The sequence below is a fragment of the Citrus clementina genome, unplaced genomic scaffold, assembly GCF_000493195.1.
Source record: "Citrus clementina cultivar Clemenules unplaced genomic scaffold, Citrus_clementina_v1.0 scaffold_4, whole genome shotgun sequence".
NCBI classification, from domain to species: Eukaryota; Viridiplantae; Streptophyta; class Magnoliopsida; order Sapindales; family Rutaceae; genus Citrus; species Citrus x clementina.
In genome coordinates, this window is record NW_006262274.1 from 8,420,070 (window position 1) to 8,426,795 (window position 6,726).

Consider the following 6,726-nt stretch of genomic DNA (forward strand, 5'->3'; position numbering starts at 1 on the left):
TAATCACAATATGACCTTCAAATTATTTTTTTTATGTTAGGCTTTGAGGTTGAAGGCTTCTAGAATTTTCTTAGAGGGGATTACAGATGATCTGGTTATCAATCCTTGGACTGAGGTGATGGCTATTGAAAGACATGGATTGAAAAAAATTATTTACAGAGCCGATACATAAAAAAAAAAAAAAAAACTAGACTCTGTTTCCTTCATAGTCACTCTCCTCATTTGATCTTTCCTTTTCTAAGTTTTGCTTTAACAATTGCCAATAATGGAAACATTCTTTTGCTTTTGCTTTCTAAGCCGCTTAAGAACTTAATCTCCTCATTTGATCTTTCCTTTTCTAAGTTTTGCTTTAACAATTGCCAATAATGGAAACATTCTTTTGCTTTTGCTTTCTAAGCCGCTTAAGAACTTAATATTCCCTTTTGGGAAATTTTTAAGTTGTTTAAAAAAGAAAATTACAGATTGGGTGTTTCTTGTGACAGTACACGTGATTTGGACTTGTTCAATAGACGTGTAAAATTATGCTATCACTAGGGCAAGTCTAGAATTTTGATTGAAGTAATTTTTATGGAACAATACTACAATTTAATTTTATAACTTAAAATGTAAAAGTTGAAGCTTATAATGATATAACTTGTTACATATATAAGGTTACAATATGATGTTTTAAGTCATTAAGATCATAATTTTACATATGTTTTTAGGTCTATGTAAAATATTATTGAGGATCTTAAATTTTATGAATTAAGTTGTAAATATAATGCACCCCCACATTTTATATGGTAGTAGTGATATACATATTTTGAAACCATCGCGTGGCTATATATTAGATAGCTAGAAAAGCTAGATAGTAGCCAAGTAAAGATCTCAAGTTAAGGGAAGAGTCTATGTACCCTTTAAATCATTATTGTGACATATAATATATAACAAATCAACCGATCAATTGTTATATTAGACTTCTCAGGATCCAACCGATCTCTCTAAGCTTTCTTGATATTTTCTCTCACTTCCTTCTTTGCTGAAGCTTTTTCTTTCTTGTTGAAGCCTTGAAACCATGGCCTAACTATTAGAGATAAGGCCGAATTATTTCATGAGTCTCACAAGAATAATCTTCCATCGAAGAAAGTGACAACAAAGTTGACGCTTAAAAGAATTTGAAGAAGAAAATGTAGAGCCCGAAAGCCTACAGGCGTTAAGAGTATGTTCTCTTTACATCTCTTTCTTGCTTATTTTTTTTTTCCTATTATGTTTCATGGCTTCTATTAGTTGTTGCAATTATAATTGCAATTTTACAAATAATTAGAAGCAATTTCGAATCCCCAGTTACTTGGCCAATTAATCAATTATCTTACCAGTAGTTGTGTCAGTTACATAGATGTTTGTGTAATAAACAGTTTGTGTTGTGCAATTTAATGTTCATTTCCAATTCAAGTTGTTTTGGTCTCTTATTTGTTCAGTAGGAACTTACTTTTCTTCTGCATTGTTGAGCAAGATAAAAGTCAAAGATGTACTAGAACATTTTCTAAAGTTAGAGTTTTATTTCATTTGGCATGTCAATAAATTGGATGTGTATAGAAAGCCTTTGAAATTGGCCATATGTTTGGTGAAATGACTTGCTGAGATAGTGTAATAGTAAGATTCATCTTTCTCTTATTGTTTTATTCTCTTTGGTTGGTTTGTAATGAGGGTGGTTTCATTTGTATTGTTCAGATCAACAGGTCTCTTGCATGCTCAGCAATTAAGGATTTGACGGGCCGATGATCAATCACCTTGATATATGCGCATGCCGATTAGTAGATTCAGATTTTGCATACTGATTTTGATTATGTTATTCTTTCGGTGAATGACTTATTCTTTTCTCTTTTGCTCAATATGATTTTGTTTCTATATTTTAATAGAAATTATTAAAATATCTATGTTTAGTTAGACCTTTTTTTTGGAGGAACTTTTGTTGCCCAACTTAAAATTCACAAATGAAGGTATTTCAGTCTTTACGGAAATGAATTTTTGAATTAAGTAAAAAAAAAATGAAGAGGGTGTAATATATTTCGAAATTAGCCACTTTTGTAGCATGTATAATGGTCACGGCAAGAAACAGTTGTTGAACAACTCCAGAATGGTGATTAGAAAATTGGGTTTTGTGTTATTATGATCCATTTAACCTAAAATCATTTGAAGAGAAATATACGGTGTGAGAATTACTACAGTATGAGCACCAAAAAGACAATTGCGGATGAAACGTGACGATTTATAATTAGCTACAATACGAAAGAGACGACTAAGGAATGAAGGTTTTATATTGGTATGGTAGACTTGAAATCCAATGCACTTATTACATTGTCAAACTAGAATGTTATTAACACACACACACAGATATACATATGTGCACCTATATATACAATTGAAATATATATAGAGCCACAACTGCCTTGTCTAAAAAAAATGTATACAAATTGATGTCGCATGAGAAAGTTGGTTGTATAAAACTAACATGAACTCACATAATTAAAAAAAAAAAGTCACTTTTCAGCTAATGTCTTTATGCCACATAAGTTTATCTACATTAGTTTGTATAAAGCTATTTATGGCTTTATCATTATTGATTTTGAAAATAACATTTTAACATTTTATCTCAAATGATGAGACATTTTTCCACATATTGGACTCTTTTCAAATTCATTAGTCAAATGAGATTACAAAATGATAAAATAAAGTCAATAGCTATTTAATATAACCAAATGAATTAGGTGACATCAGTTTATTGAAAACAAGTACATACAAGAGTTTGTACGATATGATTTTTTTTTCCTCAATCCATCATATATTTATGTTCTTTTGCTATATGTCCAAATTCAAAAAAAAAAAAATAGAATGATCCATACTTACTTTGAAAAAATTAAAATTAAAATTAAGAAGCTAACATATATACAAGGAAAAAAAATACCTGGCTCAAATTTTGACCCAAACCGAATTTTCAAACATTGACATGAATTTAAAGGTCACGAGTTGGGCTCTGGCCTAAATTTACAGCCCGATTAAATTTGGGTCAAGGTTCGGGCCCTACATGCCCCAACCCAACCCTAAAACTTTGAAAAGAAAATTATGTTTACGTTTATTATTTATAAAATTATATAATTAAGAACTTTGAGTAATTTTTATGTTTCTTTTACTTTAAAAAAATTCTAAAGCTTTTAAAAGTTTTATATATGGGGAAGCTGTTTCCTTTCTAAAAAAATTAAATTAATTAAAAATTAAAAAACTTTAAAAAAATATGGTTGGCATCAAGCTTTCCGACCTGAAATTCATACAACTAGGCTTTTTTTGGCTTGGACCTTTTAAAGCCCGAGCCTGAAGCAACCCACTGCCATCCTTATGAACATACTATAGATCTATTATGAATTCATCAGTCAAATTGATACTCACTCTGAATGAGTTACTATCATTTAAATCTCATACAATCTAAACTAGTAAAATACACAAAAAAGTTTTCAAAGACTTCCAAAAGAATGCCAATAGTCTAACTCTCTAATTTATTTCACATAGGATATAGGTCGGGTCAACTAAGCTAAGCCAATGTCAAAAAAAGAAGCGAATCAATGTTAGAGCAGTCAATTGGTCTTCAAAATTGTGAGAATTACAAAACTTTGAAAAATGACATAAAACTCATAAATTAACATTAACTGTAAATTAAACAAAGAAACTGTAATCCACACATAGGATAGCTTGACAGAAAAATAAGTAAATTAATGTTAGAGTTGAAAATTGGTCTTCAGAATTGGAAACAATACAAAAACTTAAACAAAACAACATAAATCTCATAAATTCACATTAAGTATGAAATGAAACTAAAAAATTGTAAATCATACATAGGAAAAAAAATTGACGGAATAAGAGGTAAATTAATGTTGTAGTAAATTGGTCTTCAGACTTGTAAGAATTACAAAAGCCTAGAAACATGACATAAAACTCGTAAACTGACATTAAATGTGAAATGAAACAAAACAGTTATAAACTACACATGGGACATGTAAATTGATGGAAGAATTCGTAAATTCATATTGGTATGGTAAATTGATCTTCAGACTTGTAAGAATTATAGAAACCTAGAAACATGACATAAACTCGTAAATTGACATTAAGTGTGAAATAAAATAAAAAATACGTAAAACGCACATAAAACTAGTAAATTGATGGAAAATAGAGTAAATTAATGTTGGAGTTGGAAATTACAAGAAGAAATTGTAAACAAAACAAAAACTTAGAAAAATAATACATAACTTGTAAATTGACATTAAGTGTGAAATAAAATAAAAAATACAGAAACCAGACATAAAACTAGTAAATTGATGGAAAAGAGAGCCAATTAATGTTGGAGTTGTAAATTACAAGAAGAAATTGCAAACAAAACAAAAATTTTAAAAATGACATAAAATTTGTAAATTGACATTAAGTGTGAAATGAAATAAAAAATTTATAAATCACACAAAAACTAGTAAATTGATGGGAAAATGGGTAAATTAATATTAGAGTTGTAAATTGCAAGAAGAACTTTTAAACAAAACAAAAATTTAGAAAAATGACATATAAATTGTAAATTGACATTAAGGTGGCGTTTGTTTTTTTGTCTGAAATCTAAATAGACCTGAATTAGTCTGAATTCTGAATAGGTTTGAATGTTTGAATCTGAATAATATGTTTATTTTTTCATCTGAATCTCGAAAAATAAGGATTAAGTTGTTTGTTTTTTTCAACTTAAAAAGCTGAAAATATGTACTTTTACATTCGTATCCTTATTAAATTTAAATTTCAAATAAATAATATATTAAATACCACAATATTTTAACATTTATAAGTAAAACTATATTCAAGTGAATACATAATTATTTTGGAATTTTAATATATAAACATCATAAATTTTAAATTTTATCATATATAATATAAGAAATAAAAAAACAGAGATATTTTTATGTGGGGTAAATATCTATGGGTGAGTTTTGGGATAAACATGAAAAATAAATTATAAACCAGGGGATATTTTTTACATTAGTAAGTAATTGACTTAATTCATATTTCTCCATTAAGTAAAAAGCCAAAAAAATTAGCTTATTTTATTAAGTCAAAATTATCTAAAAAATCTCATTAAGTTATAAAAATAAACATCTCTAATTAACTTAATTAATTAAGTTAAATCACTTTAAGTCATTAAGTTAAAAAACAAACAACACCTAAGTGTGAAATGAAACAAAAAATGTGCAAATCACAAATAAAACTAGTAAATTAATGAAAAAAGAGGTAAATTAATGATGGAGTTGTAAATTAGAAGAAAAAAGTGTAAACAAAACAAAAATTTAGAAAAATGACATAAAATTTGTAAATTGACATTAAGTGTGAAATGAAACAAAAAATACGTAAACCATACATAAAACTAGTAAATTGATGGAAAAATAGGTAAATTAATATTGAAGTTATAAATTGCGAGAAGAGCTTGTAAACAAAACAAAAACTTAAAAAAAATAACATAAAACTTGTAAATTGACATTAAGTGTGAAATGAAACAAGAAATTTATAAACTATATATAAAACTAGTAAATTGATAGAAAAAAATGGTAAATTAATGTTGGAGTTGTAAATTGTAAGAAGAACTTGTAAACAAAACAAAAACATAGAAAAATGACATAGAACTTGTAAATTGACATTAAGTGTGAAATTAAACAAAAAAATTTTAAACCACACATAAAACTAGTAAATTGATGGAAACATGGGTAAATTGATGTTGGAGTTGTAAATTGTAAGAAGAACTTGTAAATAAAACAAAAACTTATAAAAATAACATTAAACTTATAAATTGACATTAAGTGTGAAATGAAACAAAAAATGTGTAAATCACACATAGAACAAGTAAATTGATGGAAAAAGAGGTAAATTAATGATGGAGTTGTAAATTAGAAGAAAAAAGTATAAACAAAACAAAAACTTAGAAAAATGGCATAAAACTTGTAAATTGACATTAAGTGTGAAATGAAACAAAAAATTTGTAAATCACACATAAAACTAGTAAATTGATGGGAAAATGAGTAAATTATTGTTGCAGTTGTAAATTATAAGAAGAACTTGTAAATAAACAAAAACTTAGAAAAATGACATAAAACTTGTAAATTGACATTAAGTGTGAAATGAAACAAAAAATGTGTAAATCACACATAGAACGAGTAAATTGATGGAAAAATAAGTAAATTAATGATAGAGTTGTAAATTAGAAGAAAAAAGTGTAAACAAAACAAAAACTTAGAAAAATGACATAAAACTTGTCAATTGACATTAAGTGTGAAATGAAACAAAAAATTTGTAAACCACATATAAAACTGGTAAATTGATGGAAAAATGGGTAAATTAATGTTGGAGTTGTAAATTGTAAGAAGAACTTGTAAATAAAACAAAAACTTAGAAAAATGGCATAAAAGTTGTAAATTGACATTAAGCGTGAAATGAAACAAAAAATTTATAAACTACATATAAAACTAGTAAATTGATGGACAAATTGGTAAATTAATGTTTGAACTGTAAATTGTAAGAAAAACTTATAAACAAAATAAAAACTTATAATTGTTGCATAAAACTTGTAAATTACACATAAGATTAGTAAATGTAACTTGGAATTTGAACAAAAGAGAATAATTACCTGCTATTTAGGTAACATTCTCTAGGACGTCCATCTTACTGACTTTA

The 6,726-nt window shown here is 26.8% G+C and overlaps 1 long non-coding RNA gene across 1 annotated transcript; it reads left to right on the forward strand.

Annotated features, from left to right (window-relative positions):
• The first annotated feature begins 36 nt into the window (after positions 1–36).
• LOC112099302 lies at positions 37–1,859 on the forward strand. Its single transcript, XR_002906097.1, has 3 exons — positions 37–115; positions 1,045–1,198; positions 1,711–1,859. It is a non-coding gene; the product is annotated as an uncharacterized LOC112099302 (long non-coding RNA).
• Positions 1,860–6,726: the final 4,867 nt, after the last annotated feature.